This window comes from Macrobrachium rosenbergii, chromosome 56 (assembly GCF_040412425.1).
Source record: "Macrobrachium rosenbergii isolate ZJJX-2024 chromosome 56, ASM4041242v1, whole genome shotgun sequence".
NCBI classification, from domain to species: Eukaryota; Metazoa; Arthropoda; class Malacostraca; order Decapoda; family Palaemonidae; genus Macrobrachium; species Macrobrachium rosenbergii.
In genome coordinates, this window is record NC_089796.1 from 77,838,863 (window position 1) to 77,863,862 (window position 25,000).

Sequence of the window (25,000 nt, forward strand, 5' to 3'; positions counted from 1 at the left end):
TTTATCAGATTATAAGAGAGTCTAATCTCAAATGGGTCTCCTCTGTGCTTTCAGTCTATATAGCCTTAAATTGACTTGTGTCGATTTCTGCTGATCGCTCTCTTCCCTCAAGAATCACGAAACAATAAAAGCGTTTCAGGGTTTTAAAGAGAGATAAGCGAGAAATATAAACTACGATGCAGAATTGCATATTTCCACCAGGGCTAAAAATATATTCTAACTCCCAGTTCGGATTCGGAACCGTCTCAGAATCTGATCAACACTTCACTGACCCACAGTATACCGTTAAGAATAGAGAATATGGAATTTAGGTCATAAGCCAAGCGCCGGGACATATGAGGTCATTCAGCGCTGAAAGGGAGACTGGAAGTAAAAGGGTTTGAAAGGTGTAACAGGAGGGAAACCTCAAAGCAGTTGCAATATGAATCAATCGTTAGGGAGAGGGTGGAAAGTACGATGGAGGAGAATATGAACGGAGGGGCAGTGAAAGGAATGAAAGGGGTTGCAGCTAAGGGCCGAAGGGACCGAACGCTGCAAAGACCCTTAAGTAATGCCTACAGTGCACCGCATGAGGCGCACTAACGGCGCTACCCCCCTACGGGGGAATATATCGTCAAGATCCATGTACTGTATAACATTCTTGGAGGAGTCAGTAAAAGAATAAAACTATCTGAGGAAAACCACAAAGAATATGTGTTGAGCTCCAGTTAAAAATAACAAACCAACTGAGAAAAACCTACAAGAATATGTTGGAGTCAGTTAAAGAATAAAACTAACTGAGGAAAAACCTACAAGAATATGTTGGAGTCAGTTAAAGAATAAAACTAACTGAGGAAAAACCTACAAGAATATGTTGGAATCAGTAAAAGAATGAAACTAATTTAGGAAAACCTATGAGAATATGTTGGAGTCAGTAAAAGCATAAAACTAATTAAGGAAAAACCTTCAAGAATATGTTGGAGTCAGTGAAACAATAAAACTAATTTAGGATATGTTGGAGTCAGTGAAAGAATAAAACTCATTTAGGATATGTTGGAGTCAGTGAAAGAATAAAACTCATTTAGGAAAACCTTCAAGAATATGTTGGAGTCAGTAAAAGCACAACACTAATTTAGGATATGTTGGAATTAATAAAAGAGTAAAACTAATTTAGGAAAAAACTACAAGAATATGTTGGATTCAGTAAAGGAATAAAAATAATTGCGGAAAAACCTACAAGAATATGTTGGAGTCAGTAAAAGAATAAAACTAATTGAGGAAAAACCTACGAGAACATGTTGAAGTCAGTAGAGGAATAAAACCAGTTTAGGAAAAACCTAAAAGAATATGTTGGAATCAGCAAAGGAATAAAACTAATTTAAGAAAAACCTTCAAGAATATGTTGGAGTCAGTGAAAGAATAAAACTAATTTAGGATATGTTGGAGTCAGTAAAAGAATAAAACTCTTTTAGGAAAAACCTCCAAGAATATGTTGGAGTCAGTAAAAGCATAAAACTAATCAAGGATGTAGGAAATCTTAATCGGGTGAACATTTCAGTTAATTTAGGATATGTTGGAGTCAGTAAAAGCATAAAACTTACTTACGAAAAAGCTACGAGAATATGTTGGAGTCAGCAAAGGAATAAAACTACTTTAGGAAAAACCTTTAAGAATAAAACTTATCTAGGAAAAACCTACGAGAATATGTTGGAGTCAGCAAAGGAATAAAACTAATTTAGGAAAACCTATAAGAATATGTTGGAGTCAGTAAAAGCATAAAACTTTTTCAAGAAAAACCTACAGGAATATGTTAAAATAAGTAAAGGAATAAAACTAATTTAGGAAAAACCTACAAGAATATGTTGGAGTAAGTGAAAGACTAAAACTAATTTTAGGATATGCTGGAATCAGCAAAAGCATAAAATGTCTTCAGTAAAAACCCACGAGAATATGTTGGAGTCAGCAAAGGAATAAAACCAATTTAGGAAAAACCTACGAGAACATAAAAGGCATCATTTGCATCAGTCCATCTCAATAAGAAGTCCGAAGCTCTGGCCGGATACTTAACCCATTCAAGAGGCCAGGGCAGCAGTTAAAGACCTTGGAATTACAAGGGTCGAAGGAGAGTGTACACCTGAACGGTGAGAACACAAATATATTACTTCTGCAGGGTGCAGGAATGATGGTCTCGTCTGTTTTAAGTAGAAGGGAAATGCTGCTGCGATTGGCCAGGGTTTCGCTTGGCTCCGCTGAGGACCAGTAGTAACAGAAGTCACTTTAAGAAAACAGCAAACGAGTCTTCAATAAACAGTCATTTGATTCCTAGGATTTCGTTACCCCAGTAACAAAAGTAGTTTCAATAACAAATAATCAGAACAACGACAATTTATCTGCAATTCTCTCTCTCTCTCTCTCTCTCTCTCTCTCTCTCTCTCTCTCTCTCTCTCTCTCTCTCTCTCTCTCTGTCCAAAAGCAGGAAAATCACGCCAGACTTGTTGAAGCGAGACAGACTTACATGATTATAAATTAAAAATAATCGCAGCGTGCTGTCATTAATTGCCGATTTCTGATTGGATTGCTTAGCGTGAACTGATTACTTCGGGATCACTATCCGAATTCATTGTTGACATGCATGCTACTACAGGGACTAAGTCATTATCTCTAATCTCTCTCTCTCTCTCTCTCTCTCTCTCTCTCACTCTCTCTCTCTACTCTCTTATCTCTACACTATAAATACAGATTATATATATATATATATTATATATATATATATATATATATATATGTATTACTCTCTCTACATATACATACATACATGTACATACATGTTACTACATATATATATATACATATATATATAATATATATATATATATATATATATATATATATATATATATATATATATATGTATATATACAGCTATGTGTGTGTGTGTATCTATGTATATAAAAAAGGAGAAGTCTCAGTCAAGAGTGCTTATTACGCTTGTTAAAGAGACATGTATATCCGTTGAAATTGGCCCATATTCAAGCGATCAGATCCCCACAACCAATATTGAGATCGATAAAATCTTACCCTCCAAATGGTGCCATAAAGCCAATGAAGAATTTGCAAGCCTGTTCTTCTATCACTGGCACAGAGATAGGATGGATCAATTCTCCTGAAAATGTGAGGGTAGGAAACACCTATTCTCCTATCTTTAGTATGGAGAAAGTAAGCCTTTCCACCAACCACTGATATGGAGGCATAGCACTTATTCTATTCTCTTATCACTGGTGTGGAACTGGGGAGGGTCGTTTCACCTAGCACTAGCATGGAGGCAGTCACATCTATTCTCCTATCACTATTTTGGGGAGAGGGCAGACCTGTTCTCCAATCATTGATACTGAGACAGTTCAAACCTATTCTCCAATCACTGGTATGGAGATAGGTCAGAAGTATTCTCCAGTCATTGTTATGGAGACAGAGCAGATCTATTCTCCAATCACTGGTATGGAGATAGGCAGACATATTCTCCAATCACTGGTATGGAGATAAGCAGACCTATTCTCCAATCACTGGTATGGAGATAGGTCAGAAGTATTCTCCAGTCAATGTTATGGAGACAGAACAGACCAATTTTCCAATCACATGGTCTGGAAACAGGCAGACCTATTCTCCAATCACTGGTAGGAGATAGGCAGACCTAGTCTCCAATCACTGGTATGGAAACAGGCAGACCTATTCTCCAGTCACTGGTATGGAGATAGGCAGACCTATTCTCCAATCACTGGTATGGAGATAGGCAGACCTATTCTCCAACCACTGGTAAGGAGACAGGCAGACCTATTCTCCAATCACTGGTAAGGAGACAGGCAGACCTATTCTCCAACCACTGGTAAGGAGACAGGCAGACCTATTCTCCAATCACTGGTAAGGAGACAGGCAGACCTATTCTCCAATCACTGGTACGTAGCTAGGGCAAACATAGTCTCCTGTAAATGATATGGCGGTGAGCAAAGCCTGTCTTCCTATCACAAGAATTTAGGTAGTTCAGACACTGGCAATAAGGCAACGATAGCTTGGCTCTGATGCCACCAACAGTGCTGTAATCCTGCTACAGAGATGAGTAACAGAAAAGGGACGAAGAGAAAGAGAGGAGAAGTGGCCTCCAAGTGTAAGGCAGTCACTGATGCACATCTGAGGACCACAAAAGACGCAGCAACAGGCAAAAATATCTTGCCACACGCTCGAAGTAAAATAACAGTTATATGACAGGTCTAATACAGTCGACTCTACGAAGGGGTATTAGGACAAAATATGTGCCTCGCCACCGACTCTGGAACGGAATATAAATTTCATAAATATTCTTTAAAAAATATCAATCTAATCTGAGTTTAATATTAAAAATTGCCTTTATGAATATGTGTGTATATATATATATATATATATATATATATATATATATATATATATATATATATATATATATATATATATATATATAATATGTATATATATATAGGTTCTTAGCCACACGTAAAATAAAGTCTAATCCTTCAGGCCCTAGGAGAGCTGTTAATCAGCCTCAAGTGGTCTGGTAAAACTAAGGTATACTTAACTTAGAAACATGCTTACGCATACATACATGCATATATGATATTGACTCCCGCGAACGAGTGTGTGTGTGTGTGTGTGCGTGTGCGTGTATGCGATCCGACACTGCGCTACTGCTGCTTAATAAGGAACAACTGACATATGGCCCAGAAACCTATTTACCCCAGGGAGCAGACATTCCTGATGAACGGAGATAAACACGCCATCGTTCCCTCCATATAAAATTGATAGTAGAGAGAGGAGGAGGAGGAGGAGGAGGAGGAGGAGGAGGAGGAGGAGGAGGAGTTGGAGGAGGAGGAGGATCTAAAAATGCCTCTAAACCATGCATTGTGAGAATGGGGAGGGCACTGCTCCTTCCTTCCTCGACAATAAAGCCAATGCGGGGAAGGAGGTCTTTGGAAAATCGAGGATCCACATGAATAGGTTTTACAGAGCACCTTCTTCTTCTTCTTCTTCTTCTTCTTCTTCCCATCTCCATTCCCCCACCCCAACCCCTCCCCTCACACACTCTGTTCCCCTGCCCCCCAAGTCCATAGCCATATTCCCAAATACCGTAAACCCCGCCCACAGTTTCACCATTCCAGCGCAGATACCGAGGAATGAGGTTGGGGTCTCCGGGATGAGACTTGGGTGTGGAATATAAAAAGGTAAGTGGAGGAGGAAAGGGAAGAAGGATTAGGGGAGGGAGAGAGAGAGAGAGAGAGAGAGAGAGAGAGAGAGAGAGAGAGAGAGAATGCGAATCGAAACGGCAGTTCAAGGATACCAGAATTCAGTTGCTAATTGTCGGAATTAAACTGGAGGAGCATTTGTAGATCGCTTTGCTGTCGTTCAATAATTAGCTAAAATATTCAGATTTTAACCGAGGGGAGATTTTCTTCCATAATATAAAACCAAACCTGCTGAATGCCTCTTTTAATCAAGTTACTGAACATCAACCTTTACCAACGGGTACTTTTACCACATAATATATAACTTTTCAAATTACTATACCTATTACCACTTCCAGGCTCGTAGAGTGAGCGATCTTACGCCCATATTAACACGTTAATATTCCTGCTCTCACATGTCAGTAAATCAACGGTGTGAATTTGTCACGAAGGCAGTATATATACTGTGTATACATATGCACACACGCACATATATATTATATATATATATATATATATATATATATATATATATATATATATATATATATATATATATTCCAGGGCAATACAGTGTTCTCTCATGTTTTAGTTTCAATAACGAAATACCTATTCATATCGTTTTATAAAAATATATATTGTTTCTTCAAAAATATTTCATATGCTGAATTTGCTCTTCCATAACAGTGGTGATTGTATGATTCAAAAGGAATTTCATGTTTACACCCACCATATACACACATATATACACATACATACACATATAATATGTATATATATATATATATGTAATAAGAAAAATTAACACTTTTTGAAAGTGCATGTAATGTGCTCGAACGATCTTTCTTCAGGAAAAAAGGCGTATGAAGAGTCGCTCTACGATAACACTTGCATCCTTTTTTCTCCTCTCTCTCTCTCTCTCTCTCTCTCTCTCTCTCTCTCTCTCTCTCTCTCTCTCTCTCTCTCTCATCGTTTCCAGTTCACCCGCGAATCTCACTCATTCTCACCAAAGCAAATTAAATGGACTATTTAAAGAAACGCAATAGTTTCTACAAAAAATAAGTTTATTATTCAAATAACCCAACAAGAAATGAATAAAACAAAGCAAAGATTAAAATGCATAATAAATGAATAAATGAATTATCGAGTTAGATAACTAAACTCTGAACTGCAAAAACACTTCTGATTAAAGAAGTCTCACTATGGCTAATAGCCTGAAAATATCCAAACTCACACATACTCCTGAAAATCAATAACTAAAGTCATGTCAAAAAAAAAGTCTACCACATGTTATTCTGAACAGTCCACACTGTCCACAGACATCTGTCGAAAGAATTAAACATAATAGAAAACTCTAAAAATATATGAAAATGCAAAACACAATAATGGAAAGTGTAAAATGCATAGCCAAGATATGGTAAACGTAACATAACAAAATAATAATATAAAAGAGGTATGAATATTCATATTAAATCTCCCACACCAGTTCAAAAGTTCATAATGATCAGAAAATCATGGTAAAAATCACAAGTCAATTTCCTCCCAGAAAAACAGAGATTTCAAACTCTACCTTATCTGCCGATTTCAAAGCCTGGATCCTCTCCAAAGCTACGGTCTAGACAACTGCAGTTCTATCACAGTTAATGAACGATCAAACTCACTTTTAGGGCAGATTTTTGGCATAATCTAGATCAAATTAACGCACGTACTCACGAATATACATAACACTTCGGAGATCACCTGACCGGCAATATTGCTGAGTGTTCTCATGCAGATAGCTGAGAATCAAAACTATTTGCTGAATACAAGATTTTACGACTGACGGCTCTGTAAGTACCATCTCACCCAAAAATTCTTCCATCACATCTTAAAGCATTGAAGCTATGAAATGCATATATGTGTCTTTAAAATTGTAGCAGCCTATATTTTTCTGAAATATATATATATATATATATATATATATATATATATATATATATATATATATATATATATATATATATATATATATATATACACGGTAAATGTACATAAGTGCGCTCACAGCTGTTATAATCAAATGGTACTTTTCAAACTATCAATTACAGAGTTATATAAATTTATTTTCAACTGTTGGTCTGAAAAAAAATAAAGTGTGGCTTTTTGTGAAACAGTTATATGGCATCAAACCTACCCCACGATACCCGTCACTTCAAAAACTTACGAAAGAGAATCAAAGAGAAGAAAACTAACTTCTGGTCACACCGAACAACGTAAATCCTCCAGTTTCGTTTTTGAAAACATAATTCCCAAAGAATCCTTTGATACTCTTTTGAGAAAAGAACTTGAATACTCCGGTCGAGAATCAGGAAGCAGCTTTGAAATAGTAATTCAGTCCTTGCTAATAAATGACAAGCTGCTTTGGTAAAAAAAAAAAAAAAAAAAAAAAGTAAAAAATGCACCGAAGTATCTTCGGCGCCATCGAGTTTTCTGTAGGCCTACATCGTATAATCAAGGCCACCGAAAATAGATCTATCTTTCGGTGGTCTCGGTATAGTGCTGTATGAGCTGCGGCCCGTGGTGGCCTGTCCTATATCGTTGCTAGATGTAAGGTTATGGCTAACTTTAACCTTAAATAAAATAAAAACTACTGAGGCTAGAGGGCTGCAATTGGGTTTGTTTGATGATTGGATGGTGGATAATGGACATACCAATTTGCAGTCCTCTAGCCTCAGTAGTTTTGAAGATCTGGAGGCGGACAGAAAAAAGTGCGGACGGACAGACAAATAGTATCCTTTTCAGAAAACTAAAAAGCGAGATTTACCAGCAGATTCCACAAGAGCAAGGAAGGGCGTTGCTCAAGCTATGCAACATTCATCACAAGAATGACACAAAGGACAAAGTTCTGTCTCCCAAGAAACAGGCATCAATCACCTCTCAGTTGAGGAGCCAACAGAGAAGCATTCAAATGACACTTCGTGAATATACTAACATCTCTAGCTCCTGCAGGCTGGGGGTTTTTTTTTTTTTGGGGAGAGTGCACTGTAGGCATTACTTATGGTCTGTGCAGCGTCCTTCCCTAGGGCCCTAGCTGCAACCTCTCTTTCTCTCTCTCTCTCTCTCTCTCATTCCTTTTACTGTACCTCCGTTCAGATTTTTTTTTTTATCTGACTTTCCACCCTCTCTATCAATAGTTTCAGAGTGTGACTGTTGCGAGCTTTTCCTACTGTTCCACTTTTCAAACTTTGCTACTCTCAATTTCCGTTTCTTCAGCGGTGAATGACGTCATAGGCCTCAGCGCTGGGCCTTTGGGACCTAAATTCTATGTATTCTATTCTTCCTAACATCTCCAGTGTCAATTCGGTTTCAATTCTCGTCACAGTTATATTTTAAAAAGCGGAATTATCGTCGTTCGATTTATATCTACATTCCCGAAGTTGCACATTTCTCTCAGTACAGATCTCTAATTCTCGGACTGATCGGTTCCAAATTTTGGGGACCTCTCCTTGTGCATTTTCTCTCTCTCTCTCTCTCTCTCTCTCTCTCAATACTCCGTCCTTCGAAGCGCTTAATTCCTACGCCTCTCTCTCTCTCTCTCTTAATTCTGCTTTTTGAAATAGATAGGTTATTACGTTGCAAGCCATATCAACCTGGGCGTCACACTAACAAACAAACACTCACTGACCCACACGGGTCATAAACAAAGTTGGAACCTAAGTGTTTCTGTACCTTAGGTTTTTTTCCTGGATAGGCTGCCGCCTAACACGCCAGCGAGTTTTACCCAACTTCCCGACCAACCAGTGACTCAGTTAGCGGTATTTCACTCGAATTACCCCTTACCTTCGGCGTGATTATGATGGAAATAAATTTCTGACTCGCACGGGGATCGAACCCAGGTCTCTCAAATGAACATGTATATATATATATATATATACAGTAATCTGGCAGATTCGATGCACACACAGAAATTGTAGTCATACAGGAATACTCTGAGATTCACACTTTATATTGTTTCCTACGTTTCGTGATTCATAATATATCATCAGGGAATTCTATGGAAAATTAAATAAATTAATATAAAAAGTACTGAAATAAAACTGAATTACGTTGAAACATTAGTCACTAAAAATCTATGACTATTTAAAATTACATACACAAGACACTTAAATACAATCACAAAGCTTAAAAACGCCACACGGACACATGGTTACACAGAGCATTAAAAAAGTAAAATCACAAAACCCTCAAAATAAAAAGAATAAAAATTGTCTAATTTTAAGAAAATTCTCTTTTTTTTTCTTTCTCTCTTTTCAATAACAGAGAAACAAAGACAGTAATATACTTATAAAAAAAAAAAAAAAGTGAAGACGCTCACCTCAATACAACCCAGAACCACATAACAGTAAAAGAAAATTATGCTTGAAAACAAAACAAAATAGTAATGACCTATGCAAAACAATGGAATTGAGGTAGTAGCGTGTATTTAATGAGGAACCATAGTTTAATGTTTAAAAGACTCAAGTAACATATAGTTTCTGTTGGTTCTGTGCCTGGCCAACAACTTGAAATCATCATAATTTATCTGTGTTTTGCTTCTCTCCAATCCAGAGCTATGTCCATAAGAATCATGCCACCAAGTGCAAAACATAGATAAATTATGATGATTTCAAGTTATTATTAAACAGAACCAACAGAAACTGGCAGATACTTGAGTCTTTAAACATTAAACTCGGGTTCCCCAAAACACGCAAACTACCTCAATTCCATTGTTTTGGAGATGGTCATTACTATATTTGTTTTGTTTTTTCTGTATATATTTTCTTTTACTGTTAGTCCTGATTCTATCGTTTGTCATTGTAAGGGACGGTGGACTTATTATCAACTTTATGTTCCCTTGTTTTCTATATGAAAAGAGATTAAAAAAAAAGAGAATTTTCTTGGGAATTAAATTAATTTTATTCTTTTTTTATTTTGAATCACGAGGTTTTGTAAATAGTTTGTGGCTACGCGCGCAAAACGTACGGTCAACATGTATGGTGTATGTAATTTTTAACACCTGAGTATAGATTTTTAGTTGATAATGTTTAATGTAATTCAGTTTTTTATTAATTGGTTAGTGTGTCATAGAAATTTGATTCCTGTGATTATGAATGCGCTGGTTCGAAAGAAGTGTGAATTTATGGATTCCTGCCAACTTGAAAATTTGTATATATATATATATATATATGTACGAAAAATATATTACTATATGTATATATACTAATATGATATTAAAGGACGTTTATATATATATATATATTATATATATACATATATATATATATATATATATATATATATATATATATATATATATATATATATATATATATATATATATATCCTGAAAGTAAATTATAGTACAAGGATCTAAAACGTAAAAATGAGAGAGAGAGAGAGAGAGAGAGAGAGAGATAATGATTATATACGATGTTGGTGCTTGATGATAAGAACAATGATAATGATCTCATCTTTTACAGAAATTGTTGAAATCTAAAAGCACTCTGCATTCAGCGTCAGGTTTGCGCGGTCAAGGGTCGATGTCGAGATAGAACCGGATTGTTGGGAACCTCTCCTTCTATTCCATCGTTCGGACCAACTTGTTGAACCATTTCCGATTTCTCTCTCAGCTCAAATAAAATCCTGTTTTTCAGTTCGATTACGGGAACTATATACTGTAGCTTCAGGTAGGATAGACTGACAGACTGACTGATTTGTGAATGTTTGGTCTCATGACCTGGCATCAGAGAACCAGGAAATGGTTGCCGAAAATTTACTAATCGGTTTTCGTAAACGAGATAAAGTCCCTGTTTCGGTAAGCAAATCACGCTGACCTTGCGAGCACGGGCTCTTGCTCCTAAGAGGATCCAGTAAGAAAACACACCTGCAACAGGTGAGCTTGTCTTGGTTCAATATGGCGAAGACCATTTCTGCCACCGCTGCAGCGTTAGTTCTCTCTGATTCCGCATTCTTTTTCTCTGGTTTTAATGTTGCTGTTGTTGTTGTTTTTCTTGTTCTTGTTGCTTCTACTGACCATCTTGTGTTGATGTTTTTGTTGCTTCTGCTGACCATCTCGCATTGTTGTTTTTGTTGCTTCTACTGACCATCTTCTGTTGTTTTTGTTGCTTATAATGACCATCTTGTGTTGACGTTTTCGTTGCTTATAATGACCATCTCGTGTTGTTGTTTTTGTTGCTTATAATGACCATCTCGTGTTGTTGTTTTTGTTATTTCTGCTGACCATCTCGTGTTGATGTTTTTGTTGCTTCTACTGACCATCTCATGTTGATGTTTTTGTTGTTTCCACTGATCATCTTGCTCCGGGTCCCTTTCATAAAAACATCGTTGTTTTGGATACGCGCGGGTCTTCGTTACGTAATTCCCTTTGTGCGGCTTTCCTTTGATGTGTCTCTTCCTCGAATTCGCTTCCGGTAAATCGCACGCTATGGACTCTTCATTCATTGGCTTCCGGTGCGTTTTCTCTTTCTTACTTAATAAGCTCTTCGTTGATGTCCGTCTCTAGTTCACGCTTTTCCTTTCCTTCACGAGTTCCATCTTCCCTTCTCTAGTTCACGCTTTTGCTTTCCTTCTCACTAGTTCACCCTTCCCTTCTCTAGTTGTTTTCCTTTCCTTCACTAGTTCACACTTTTCTTTCCTTCACTAGTTCACCTTTCCTTTCCTTCACGAGTTCACCTTTTCTTCCCTCTCTAGTTCACGCTTTTCCTCTTTTCCTTCACTAGTTCGGCTTTCCTTTCCTTTGATGTGTTCACTTCCTCCTTCACTAGTTCACGTTTTCCCCTTCACTGGTTCACTCTTTCCTTTCCTTCTCTAGTTCACGCTTTTCCTTTCCTTCTCTAGTTAATAAGCTTTTCCTTGTCCTTCTTAGTTCACGCTTTTCCTTTCCTTCACTGGTTCACGCTTTTCCTTCCCTTCACTAGTTCACGCTTTTCCTTTCCTTCACTAGTTCACGCTTTTCCTTTCCTTCACTGGTTCACGCTTTTCCTTTCCTTCACTAGTTCACGCTTTCCTTTCCTTCCCCTTCTCTAGTTCACGCTTTTCCTTTCCTTCACTAGTTCACGCTTTTCCTTCCCTTCTCTAGTTCACGCTTTTCCTTTCCTTCTCCCTTCTCTAGTTCACGCTTTTCCTTTCCTTCTCCCTTCTCTAGTTCACGCTTTTCCTTTCCTTCTCCCTTCTCTAGTTCACGCTTTTCCTTTCCTTCTCCCTTCTCTAGTTCACGCTTTTCCTTTCCTTCTCTAGTTCACGCTTTTCCTTTCCTTCTCCTTCTCTAGTTCACGCTTTTCCTTTCTTCTCCCTTCTCTAGTTCACGCTTTCCCTTTCCTTCTCCTTCTCTAGTTCACGCTTTTTCTTCCCCCCTTCTCTAGTTCACGCTTTTCCTTTCCTTCTCTAGTTCACGCTTTTCCCTTCTCCCTTCTCTAGTTCACGCTTTTCCCTTTCCTTCCCTTCTCTAGTTCACGCTTTCCTTTCCTTCTCCTTCTCTAGTCTCACGCTTTTCCTTCCTCCTTCTCTAGTTCACGCTTTTCCTTTCCTTCTCCCCTTCTCTAGTTCACGCTTTTTCTTTCTCTCCCTTCTCTAGTTCACGCTTTTCTTCCTTCCCCTTCTCTAGTTCACGCTTTCCTTCCTTCTCCCTGGTTCACGCTTTTCCTTCCTTCTCCTTCTCTAGTTCACGCTTTTCCTTTCCTTCTCCCTTCTCTAGTTCACGCTTTTCCTTCTCCCTTCTCTAGTTCACGCTTTTCCTTTCCCCTTCTCCTTCTCTAGTTCACGCTTTTCCTTTCCTTCTCCTTCTCTGGTTCACGCTTTCCTTTCCTTCTCTCCCTGTCTAGTTCACGCTTTTCCTTTCCTTCTCCCTTCTCTAGTTCACGCTTTTCCTTTCCTTCTCCCTTCTCTAGTTCACGCTTTTCCTTTCCTTCTCCCTTCTCTAGTTCACGCTTTTCCTTCCCTTCTCTAGTTCAAACTTTTCCTTCCCTTCTCTAGTTCAAACTTATCCTTCCCTTCTCTAGTTTACGCTTTTCCTTTCCTTCTCTAGTTCACGCTTTTCCTTCCCTTCTCTAGTTCAAACTTTTCCTTTCCTTCTCTAGTTCACGCTTTTCCTTTCCTTCTCTAGTTCACGCTTTTCCTTTCCTTCTCTAGTTCAAACTTTTCCTTTCCTTTTAGTGCATTTCCCACTCCTTTACGAAGCTCCTTCGCCTCGCCCTCTTCCTTGGCGTGTCGTGGATTCCCTTCGTCTAGCATTCCACCTCCTCAGATCACGGGGCCCTTGACTAGCCACTTGGCACCAGAAACGCGCGGGAAATTACGTTTTCTTCCCGCCAATTTCCGCTTATTTGCCCAAGTGTTGCCAGAAGCGCCACGCTGGGGGAAATCTTCAAGGAAATAGCACCGGCTTGGCGTTGGTGTTTTGGATGCAGGGCGCCGCCCCGCTCGTAATGGCAATAGTGCCTGGGATTACCGGCGTTCGCTTATTTGGTTTTAAAGCTTTGTAACGGATTCCGCTCGAGGGGGGGGTTTTTCCGGGTTTAAAATGTGCTTTGGAGAAGGGTTATGGGAGATCAGGACGAAGTTCGCCGTGTAACGTGGTACTCCTGTACAGCCTGTGCCTAGGAAATATAATAATGGAATCTCTTGTACACTGTACATTTTCGATTGATCGACGTACAGTGTACATTTTCGATTGGTCGACGTACAGTGTACATTTTCGATTGCTCGACGTACAGTGTACATTTTCGATTGATCGACGTACAGTGTACATTTTCGAATGATCCTGAGTTGACGTTCTTTGCTTTGCAGTTACAAGAGTGGAACCAATCATGCCTCCAAACGTCTGGTTAAGGTTACGTAGAATTACCTAGCATTAAAAATTCTCTCTTAAAGAAAAAAAAATAGCAATATTAAACTCATGAGGTTGCTCTGAGTGATGTGAGTGCATGAGAAAAAGAGAAATTATAGGAAAATATGGATATTGCTAGCAAGGGATTTCAAGATAAGACTGAGTGTGGCAGCCGTGTTTGTAGTTTTTTAAAAAGATATAGAGATAAAAAGTTCCTGGAAAATAACTATGTGGGTATAGGCTTTGGAAAAACGCTAAGAGAGAGAGAGAGAGAGAGAGAGAGAGAGAGAGAGAGAGAGAGAGAGAGAGAGAGAGAGGAGAGAGAGAATTGAAAATTATCGCTGCGTGTCATCAGTACAAGAACGCTAATGTGAGTATGTATATTTTAGAGAGAGAGAGAGAGAGAGAGAGAGAGAGAGAGAGAGAGAGAGAGAAGAAAATTATCGTTGTGTGTTATCAGTACAAGAACGCTAATGTGTGCATATGAATATTTTTAAGGGAGAGAGAGAGAGAGAGAGAGAGAGAGAGAGAGAGAGAGAGAGAGAGAGCTGAAAATTATCGTTGTATACCATCAATACAAGAACGCTAATGTGTGAATATGAATATTTTTAAGAGAGAGAGAGAGAGAGAGAGAGAGAGAGAGAGAGAGAGAGAGAGAGAGAGAGAATATGAAAATTATCGCCGCGTGTCATCAGGCGCGGCAAAGTGCTTCACACCCAAGCATGTTTATAATTTCCCCAAACTTGGCTACTCCAACAATATTTTTCTAGCCGAGCTGCGCAGTTTGTGTTAGGCGAAAATTTTCCCCTCATGTTTTCTTCAAGTATGTCGTCCTTCCGCCACCCCCTTCCCCCCCTCCTCCTTCTACCACTCTATTCCCCTCCTTCCCTTCTCCCACTCCATGTCCCCCTTCCCGAATAACCTCATCCCCTCCACATTGTACACACTGCATGTGGGAAGGCGGTGGTGGTGGGGGCGGGGGGCGTAAATATTCCTTTGTTTCAATAATGATTTCTTTGTAGAAATGAACTCGTGGGGAAGATGAAATGTTTGATGTTTTCAGTATTATTATTATTATTATTATTATTATTATTATTATTATTATTATTATTATTATTATTATTTTAAAGGTTGTCGCGTTTTTAAGATATTATTATTATTATTATTATTATTATTTTAAATTATTATTATTTTAAAGTCGCGTTTTTAAGATATTACTATTATTATTATTATTGTTATTATTTTAAAGATTGTCGCGTTTTTAAGATATTATTATTATTATTATTATTATTATTATTATTATTATTATTATTATTATTATTATTATTATTATTACTTTATCAAGTAAAGGTTGTCGCGTTTTTTAAGATATTATTATTATTATTTTAAAGGTTGCCGCGTTTTTAAAGATATTATTATTATTATTATTATTATTATTATTATTATTATTATTATTATTATTATTATTATTTTTTATTATCGGTTTTACGTACTAATCTCGAAAACAGCACTTTAGCAAAAGAATCCTCTTTTCCTTGAGAGACCGGACCTATCATTATCATGGTCATCATTGTAAATCATTATACTTGACTTTCAAACAATCCGCCAAATCAATTTTTCTGAAAGAAATTAGGTCAATGCTTGCACAATAGTATGTGACTGCGATCAGCAGCAAGTGTTTTATTAATCACCAAGTCAGCAAGCAACCAAGCAATATAAGTAACCCGAAAAAATTCACTATCCGCTCATGTTTTGAGACGTCTTAAGCCATCAGTCGCGCAAATAGGACTGAACTGAACTGAATATATAATTTAGGCCAAAGGCCAGGCACTGGGACCAATGAGGTCGTTCAGCGCTGAAACGGAAATTGACAGTAAAAGTTTGAAAGGTGTAACAGGAGGAAAACCTCAAAGTCGCACTATGGATCAACTGTTAGGAGAGGGTGGAAAGCAAGACGGAAGAAAGAGAATATGAAAGGAGATACAGTAAAAGGGACGAAAGGGGTTACAGCTAGGGGCCGAAGGCACGCTGCAAAAAACCTTAAGTAGTGAATGAAAGGCCATAACCACGTGAAAAAAATTATGGCATTGCTACGAAATTCACCATCTCGTGCAAAACAGTTTGTGTAATAAAAATCTATAATTATATAGTAAGCTGTATTCCTGTGTAAATGACAAAGGTATTCCTAAGAATATCATTCTTGTCTTTCACATAGTGATACTGTTTACTATTTAATTGTGGATTTTTATTACACAGTTACGGCATTGTTAAAACATGAACAGATGTATCGCGACAGGAAAAAAAGTTAAGTATATCTTAGTTTAACCAGACCACTGAGCTGATTAACAGCTCTCCTAGGGTTGGCCCGAAGGATTAGATTTATTTTACGTGGCTAAGAACCAACTGGTTACCTAGCAACGGGACCTACAGCTGATTGTGGAATCCGAACCACATTATAGCGAGGAATGAATTTCTATCACCAGAAATAAATTCGTCTAATTCTTCATTGGTCGCTCGGAGAGTCGAACGCTGGGCCAACAGCGTGCTAGCCGAGAGCTCTACCCACCCCTCCAATGAAGAACTTATTGCAACAGGAAGTTATTGTGGACGCAAATGTCATCTGAGAAGAAGCAAAGGCCACAAACAAGAATTCAACTCACACAAACACATAATAGCTGAACCAACAAAGCATGGAAATGGTTTGAAACTTTTTAGTCACTATCCACGCAAAATATTACAACAAACCACGTTACAACACCGCCCCCAACCCCACAAATGCTAAGAAACGCCCCCACCCCCACAAATGGTAAGAAACGCGAAGTCATCACCCATGCAAATAGAGCAGCACAAGACTTCCCCTACATGAATTTTATCGCGTATAACATCTTTGTCTAGAACAAATATCAAGACACATCAAATATCAAGACGCATGAAGTCATTTCCCATGCAAATAGAACAAAAATCATCACAAGGACAGTCACCAACGGCGACATTAAATTGTCATGAACAAAGTCAACACACGTCAGTGAAAACACAAATATCATGACTGGCGCAAATTATCAAAATAATAGCATATGGGGCTGCTGCTACTGTTTCCAGTTGCATGTACTTGCAAATGGCTATTCCAATTCTTTAAGCAACAACAACTCAGGAAAGTCATATGTTTAGGTTAGGCTAGGTTAGGTTATGGGTAAGGTTACATTAGGTTAGGTTTAGGTTAGAAAGACGTGACTCTAACAGTATACTGGCGAGAGACAAGAGATGGCTATTCCAATTCTTTAAGCAACAACAACTCGGGAAAGTCATATGGTTAGGTTAGGTTAGGTTAGGTTAGGGGTAAAAACATTAGGTTAGGTTTAGGTTAGAAAGACGTGACTCTAACAGTATACTGGCGAGAGACAAGCGATGGCTCTTCCAGTTCTTTAAGCAACAACAACTCGGGAAAGTCATATGGTTAAGTTAGGTTAGGTTAGGGGTAAGGTTACATTAGGTTCTGTTTAGGTTAGGTTTAGGTTAGAGAGACGTGACTCTCACAGTATACAGGCGAGAGACAAACGTTAGAAACTAAACTGGCCCAAAACAAAGAGTCCCGGGGGCGTAAAAGAAATGAGAGGAGGACATTTTAGATGCATTAAGAATACATCACATAATCACCAAACTTTTAATGAGAAACGAGAGAGTTATAAAGCGTGCTTTGCAGCAAGATTTTTGGGGGAGACAAAGACAAGAAGAAAAAGAAAAATGAAATACAATGAAGATAAATCGAAGAAGTTCACACAGAGGGAGAGAGAGAGAGAGAGAGAGAGAGAGAGAGAGAGAGAGAGAGAGAGAGAGAGAGAGAGAGAGAGAGAGAATGAACATTGTCCAAAGAGGGGAATGAAGATGTAAGATAAATGATAATGTGGATAAAGGGAGATATTATCAAAGCCAAGAGAGAGTCAGAGAGAGAGAGAGAGAGAGAGAGAGAGAGAGAGAGAGAGATTGGAAACAGAATCTTGAGGATTACTAAACTTGAATAAGTAATCGCCTGTCAGTCAGTCAGTCAGTATCTCTCTCTCTCTCTCTCTCTCTCTCTCTCTCTCTCTGGGAGAACATCAAAGACTAAAAGTCAAATGAGAAAACGTTTCAAAGGAAATTTCAGCAAATGAAGGTGGGAGAGAAGGGGGAAAAAGAACCGTTTTATCACTCGGGTAAACAAAGGTTTTCCTAAGAAAATCGCTCTCGACTTTATTACCATTGCAACGTAAAACATTCTTTTCTGTTATTACACGACTGAATGGGTCCTTGTTGTTAATGAAGTGTTCGTGTTGTTTTTTGATTATTTCTCAGCCGTGCGAGACAGTTTTAATCGCAAATACCCGGGAGTAAAAATCATCTTAAAAACTAAGAATAAGAAAAACATGTAAAAAATAAGCCGAAGTTTCTTCGGCGCAATCGATTTTTCTGTACAGCCGCTACAGCTGTAATCAAGGCCACCGAAAATAGATCTATCTTCTGGTGGTCTCGGTATAATGCTGTATGAACCACGGCCCATGAGACTTTAACCACTGCCCGATGGTGGCTTGTCTTGTATCGTTGCCAGAAGCACGACTGTGGCTAACTTTAACCTTAAATAAAATCAAAACTACTGAGGCTAGAGGACTGCAATTTGGTATATTTGATGACTGGAGGGTGGATGATCAACATACCAATTTGCAGCCCTCTAGCCTCAGCGGTTTTTAAGATCTGAGGGTGGACGGAAAAAGTGCGGACAGAAAAGTGCGGACGGACAGACAAAGCCGGCACAATAGTTTTCCTTAACAGAAAACTAAAAATTACAAAAATGATACAGATGATGATAACGTTATGAAAAATATTACAGACTGTAAAGTAGATCATCCATCAATACACGATAATGATATTTTTACGAACAGATTTAGACTCGTATTATTATAAATATTAATGTCTCAAAAGGAACGCAAAACAATTCAGTGGATGTTGATTACTCAAGTAAACATACGTGAATGAACACTATCACTCGAGTATGCGCATTACGATGCTTTCATCGCGTTCAAAGATTCATTCATACACGAGGTCATTCAGGGCCGAGAGGAAAATTGAGAGTAAAAGGTCACAAATGTGTACCCGGAGGAAAACCTCGCAACAGTAATGGAAGAAAGAATATGAGCAGGGGTACAGTAAAAGGAATAAAAGAGGTTGCAGTTAGGGCCCTAAGGGACGCTGCAAAGAATCTTTAGTAATGTCTACTGCAGCGCGAGGTGCACTGACGGCACTAACCCCCCCGTCCCCGGTATAAACACAGCAATGAAAATGCATATAAACACACACATATCTATGTGTATATGCGTGTTTATGTGAACGGGCATTTTAACAGCCGCAACGGCCAAGCAACCTCGCGATTTCTTTAGTACTGCAAGCCTAGAATCCGAGGAAGGAATAAAGAGATCAGCTCTTCTTCAAAGTGACCCGAAACCTAGCGGATCAAAATTTCCATAAACGAACGCTGCTACAATCACGCAATCACATTCAGGAAAGAGTGAAGCCAGCAAAGTGGCCAGCTTTGTACAACTGTGTTTTGGGGTCCTCTGGATAGCACCAGATGATCCCCGAAAACACCAGAAACCAAAAGATGCCCTCCAAAATTCCCAAAGGATACCCCTATTTTTCATTTTTTAGTTTTCTGTAAAAGAAAACTATTGCGCCCGCTTTGTCTGTCCGTCCGCACTTTTTTCTGTCCGCACTCTTCTGTCCGCCCTCAGATCTTAAAAACCACTAAGGCTAGAGGGCTGCAAATTGGTATGTTGATCATCCACCCTCCAATCATCAAGCATACCAAACTGCAGCCCTCTAGCCTCAGTAGTTTTGATTTTATTTAATGTTAAATTTAGCCAAAATCGTGATTCTGGTAACGATATAGGCCCGGCCACCACCGGGCCGTGGTTAAAGTTTCATGGGCCGCGGATCATAGAGCATTATACCGAGAGCACGAAAAGATAGATCTATTTTCGGTGGCCTTGATTATACGCTATAGCAGCTGTACGGAAAACTCGACTGCGCCGAAGAAACTTGGGCGCATTTTTTGTTTCAACTGAAACGAGAGTATATTTCCAGCAAAGTTAAATAGGGCGAAGTCTGACAAATATCTGGATGGGAGATCGACAAGGAACTCCACACACACACACACACACACACTATCTGCACCAAGGCCAAGAGAAAGAGGAGGGCTGCTCACTTCCCCCCCCCCTCAATCCCCCATGTGGGCGGAGCTTCGTCTACCTCTTTATTGGGCCAGCAGGTGAATTGCCGAAATGAGCAGGTGTACTTCTAAGATACGTACTGTTATCTGCACAAGATATAGACCAGTAAACTTATCTCCAAGCATCAAACACCCTGAAATTTCTTTAATAACACAGACACGGACACACACTCACAGAATACCTGATACGTCTGAGGCGTTATGTGCCCGGATCTCTTCTCCTTCGCTCGAGATCGAACTTGGGAACCCTCACTGGCGAAGTGACAGTGATATCGCTTACACCACGAGCACGAGAGAGAGAGAGAGAGAGAGAGAGAGCAATTGGGAGTTATCGAGAGAGAGAGAGAGAAAGAGAGAGAGCAATTGGGAATTATAGAGTAGAGAGAGAGAGAGAGAGAGAGAGAGAGAGAGAGAGAGAGAGAGAGAGAGAAGAGAGAGAGAGAGAGCAATTAGTTATAGAGAAAGAGAGGGAGAGAGAGAGAGAGAGAGGGAGAGAGAGAGAGAGAGAGAGGGAGTTATAGAGAGAGAGAGAGAGAGAGAGAGAGAGAGAGAGAGAGAAGAGAGCAATTGGGAGTTATCAGAAAAAGAGAGAGAGAGAGAGAGAGAGAGAGAGAGAGAGAGAGAGAGAGAGAGAGATAGGTAAGAGAGAGAAATTGGGAGAGAGAGAGAGAAGATTGGGAGAGAGAGAGAGAGAGAGAGAGAGAGAGAGAGAGAGAGAGAGAGAGAGAGAGAATTGGGAGTTATTGGAAAAGAGAGAGATAAAGAGAGCAATTGGGAGTTAGAGAGAGAGAGAGAGAGAGAGAGAGAGAGAGAGAGAGAGAAATTGGGAGTTATTGAAAAGAGAGAGATAAAGAGAGCAATTGGGAGTTATCGAGAGAGAGAGAGAGAGAGAGAGAGAGAGAGAGAGAGAGAGAGAGAGAGAGAGAGAGAGAGATCTGGAGGAAGGATTCCTCCTTAATTGTTGTGCACAGCTGCGCAAAATTACCCAAGTTATCTAAACCCCTCTTCTTTGTCTTATCATAGGTCGAGACTTAACCCCAAAAGCTGGCCAGCGTTTAAAACTATTTTACCGACGGGAAATGGCCGTTGTCGGCTATTAGTGCTACTGCTCTTGCTGCTACTAGGAAAATATCATTAGCCCTGTAACTATTACTACTATTACAATAATAATAATAATAATAATAATAATAATAATAATAATAATAATAATAATAATAATAATAATAATAATAATAATAATAATATTGAAAGAAATCGCTGCTTCAGCTGCACTGATCTTGCGATTTCTTTCAATAGTACTTTTTTGAGAGAGGGTTTGTTGCCAATAATAATAATAATAATAATAATAATAGAAGAAGAAGAAAGACGACCCATGAAAATGAAAAGGAAAGCTCCTCAGAATTGTAAAAATTAACTATCAGCTGAAACTAGTAATATTTGGCATTTTAAAATCATATCGATATTGCTCACCAACCCCCTTCCTTTCTCTCTCTCTCTCTCCCCTGGCACAGAGTCGGGCTGAAAATCTGAGATAAAACTGGCTGACTTTGGTTTCGAATCCTGAAAGGTGCAATTACTTCTGAAAAAAAAAAATCACCATGGATAAATGATCAATGACGAAAGACAAAAAGTCATTATTCCTGCATATTGCAATATCTTTCCGCCCACTGAACCTCTTTCTCTCTCTCTCTCTCTCTCTCTCTCTCTCTCTCTCTCGGTTCTGATAATGCTCGTGAAAGAAGAAAACTGGAATTCACGGTTGCTGCAGTTTCAAAAAAAAGGGGGGTTGGAGAGGGAGGGAGTCCGTATGACGTATCACAGGAAGGAATCATTGCTCTTCTTCCTTTGCAACGTTTTATCTCACGCGTCCCGTCTGCAAATTCCTGATATGTATGCTAGTATTGCAACAGCCCCGTTATTTTTTTGCCATGCCCTTAGGTTAGGTTAGGTTAGGTTAGGAGGTTAAGTTAAGTTAAGTTTGACTGATTGTTATTAGTACTTTCCAAAAGTTTTGGGAATGGGAAACACAATAGAATTAATTTCAAGAAAATCCTATGGTTAGTTTTTAAGCTATGGCGTCTCGCTTTTTTCAGGGAAAGGTTTCGGTACTCGGTTACAGCTCGGGAAAATGCGTCCCTTCTCGCTGGCCCGCTGGTATAATGTGGTTAGCGTCGTGGCATGCCACTCAGATGTTGCGGGTTCGCGTCTCACCCAGGGCGATGAAAAATCATTGGCTCTGTATTATGATCAGTTACTGGTGCAGTGGGAGGGTTGAAACCAACATTCTTTGGAAGCTTGAATTTCAAGTCAATGGCCCCTTTGGTGTGCTTGTTCCATGTGAATATTAATAATAATAATAATAATAATAATAATAATAATAATAATAATAATAATAATAATAATAATAATAATAATAACAGAACTCGAAGAAGAATGATATCTTTACGAAGAATGTCTTTATGAAGCCATCTGTCATGGTCGTGCATTCTTTGTAAATATCCAATACCTATTCTGGGCAACATTGACATGTCTCTGAACTACAACAGATCCGGTAATTTCCACAACAACAACGACAGTAATTTCTGAAGAGAAATTAGCCATATCAAATAAATAATTAAACAAATAAGAACGGATACACCCCACCTGCAATCTCCAAGACGTGAACAACAACAACAACAACAACAACAATAATAATAATAATAATAATAATAATAATAATAATAATAATAATAATATAGACAAACTGACAGGGGACATATATAAATTACAGTTACAAACTTGAAAACTTTCGCATATTCCTTATTGCAAAGATACGTTGTTAAAAACCAATTCCACACTCCACAACGGCAGTAAAATGGCCATATCAACCACCGTGATATAAAAATGCAAACCCAGAACACAAATAAATAAATAAGAAAGATTACTCCCAACCTTAAGTCTCCAAAACGTGAAACATGGCGTCTGCTCGAAACTGTTTGAAGGAACGTGAGAAATTACCCAGCATTATAGCAAAAATCTAAATTTCCATCAAGTTCACAGATCACGCTGATGTATTATGATAATGGCGGACATATAACAGCAACTCTGACAGCAAAAACAATGGAAGTATTTATCGCTAAACATGATGTTATTTCACCATAAAAACTACTGTTCTTTTTATTGCTGTTGTTCAGTCATACTACTCTAATCTGTGCAGTTCCACAACTCAAGTCTCGTCTGTGCTTTATCTTCTATTCATCTCCACTACTTTCCGTCCTCCCTTCTCGTAATCTTATTCAAATAGTTCTAGGTCTACCCACTAGGTCTAAAGATTAACAGGTCTGCCATCTCTTGTGGTGCCCACTGGAGCCCAGATGACACTCACGTAGGCCTATAATTCTCCCAGGGGTTGGGTAAAATACATGTCCAAGCCATCTACATTTGGAACACCTTCCCTTACGATATCACTTCATCTCGCTCTTAATATCATTGTTAAAACTTTATGCTACAACTAATTCACTATTAATATAGTTGTTACTATGGTAGCACGACAGGGGAAACGTGATGTACAAGTCAATACCACGGAATTTACGCCAAATAACATCAAATTTGTAAAAGTAAGACAGTTTGAATGACGGATAAGTTAAAAGTAACCAGGAGAGAGAGAGAGAGAGAGAGAGAGAGAGAGAGAGAGAGAGAGAGAGAGAGAGAGAGAGAGAGAGAGGAGTACTTGTCTACTCGAATAAGCGGGTAGGACACTTCAATGCACTCAGAGCGATCATGATACCTTTTAACGCTCGCTAATATTTTTTTCAAGCTCGAAACTTCAACAGAAATGATCCAACTAAACGTGTGAAATGACCCAGCGCTATAAACACCAAATTAAATTTCCACCAACTCACAAATCACGCTGATAGGCCTATAAAAAAAAAAGCAGGCATTTCCAAATAGCATCGTTATATTTCATATAATTACTTGGCGATCCAGGAGAAAGCTTATATGATATCTTAAATTTCTTCCTCATATATAAGTTGTCTGTTAGTAATGTTACAGAGCTGAGAGACTAAGAAAAAATAAGTTCTTAGGTTCTTAAGTAAATAGCATTTGCGACGAAGACAACGTCATGAAATGGGGTCCGGACATACATACGATTTCATGCAGAACGTTTTCATGAACATTTGAACTAAGACTGCAACAAATTACACTAAATACATCTGTAATACATCTGAATGTTATATATATATATATATATATATATATATATATATATATATATATATATATATATATATATATATATATATATATAACATATATATATATATATATAACATCCTCCACCTTCTCATTTAGATTACAAACATGCCGATTTATGTCGATGATACAACAATACAAACACACGAACGACGAGCTTGTAACAAACATTCTACTCAGGTCAAATGCAAAAGGCACATACATAGACATCTGGCTATGCGAGTGCGAATACTGGGTAGTTTAATCATTTCTTGCATGTAAATTTCACGAGTAGGTTAATATTCGAAATAAGCAAGAAATATTTGGTCTTGGGGAGGTCAATGAAACAACCACCGCTGTTTTGGCAGGAAGGCTGGGAATTTAAGGTATAACTTGGCCATAACAGCAATGGTATTGTGGTTTTCTTTCCAGAATACACTGCAT

At 38.5% G+C, this 25,000-nt stretch overlaps 2 protein-coding genes across 2 annotated transcripts in view; one reads left to right on the top strand and one right to left on the bottom strand.

The window, feature by feature from the left end:
• The window catches only part of LOC136836384 (protein FAM185A), a 279,836-nt gene that overhangs the window by 253,610 nt on the left and 1,226 nt on the right, over nucleotides 1-25,000 (bottom strand). The gene's annotated exons all lie outside the window — the stretch shown is intronic.
• The window catches only part of LOC136836256 (uncharacterized), a 277,378-nt gene that overhangs the window by 179,217 nt on the left and 73,161 nt on the right, over nucleotides 1-25,000 (top strand).